Consider the following 832-nt stretch of genomic DNA (forward strand, 5'->3'; position numbering starts at 1 on the left):
TGTTGATGCTTTGATATCAGGCTGATATGTGGTCTACACAGCAAGAAGACCCTGGCACCATCTGGTTCTTACCATTGATAGCACCGATGACCTTAAGATGGGTGGTCTCTAGAACATATCAATCACATGGTCAGAGTCAATGAAAGGGTTTTGATGGCCATGGTCTCTCTATCTTCAGAGCAGATATTAGCCTCCAAGGCCAGTCTTCCAGCTCATCTGGTCTAAAGGATGCAGCATTTGTTGCTGGCCCTGCACTGGGAATTGAAGGGCGTGGAGGAGCCCTACTGATGCCTTCTCCTTAACTGTGATTTCTGCATCTATCACTCTACATTTACTTTCTTTTTAAAATTAATTTATTATTATTATTTATGCCTACAGTACCTGGTCTTCCTAGGTGGTCTCCCATCCAAGTACTAACCAGACCCGGCCCTGCTTAGCTTCTGAGATGAGACATCCAGCTTATTCAGGGTGGTATAGCTGTAGACCATGGACTATAATTCCACTTGGGCACGAACCCGAGACCTTTTGTGTGTAAAGCAGACGTGCTAACCGCTACACTATGGAACCATGTCCACTTTTACTTTCTTAAGCTATCTTTTCTATAAAGAGAAGATACAGAAGGGGACAAATTAACCTTATCAAAAGGTGTCTACAGCAGGGTGGTGGGGATCATACCTGTCTTCATGAAGCCCCTTTCCCAGCAATTTAAAGAGGCACCATTCCCATTAAATTAAGTGGGCCTGCGCCCATGTGGAAGAGGGGATGTGTGTAGGGTTGCATTGTAGGAAACAAAAAAAGGCAGAGGAAGGAAGGGATGGAGAAGTCTACAAGT

The 832-nt window shown here is 44.7% G+C and overlaps 1 pseudogene; it reads right to left on the reverse strand.

Annotated features, from left to right (window-relative positions):
- Positions 1 to 369: 369 nt before the first annotated feature.
- Positions 370 to 485, reverse strand: LOC120596422 (uncharacterized; annotated as a pseudogene).
- Positions 486 to 832: the final 347 nt, after the last annotated feature.

Source organism: Pteropus medius, unplaced genomic scaffold (genome assembly GCF_902729225.1).
Source record: "Pteropus medius unplaced genomic scaffold, Ma_sr-lr_union100, whole genome shotgun sequence".
NCBI classification, from domain to species: Eukaryota; Metazoa; Chordata; class Mammalia; order Chiroptera; family Pteropodidae; genus Pteropus; species Pteropus medius.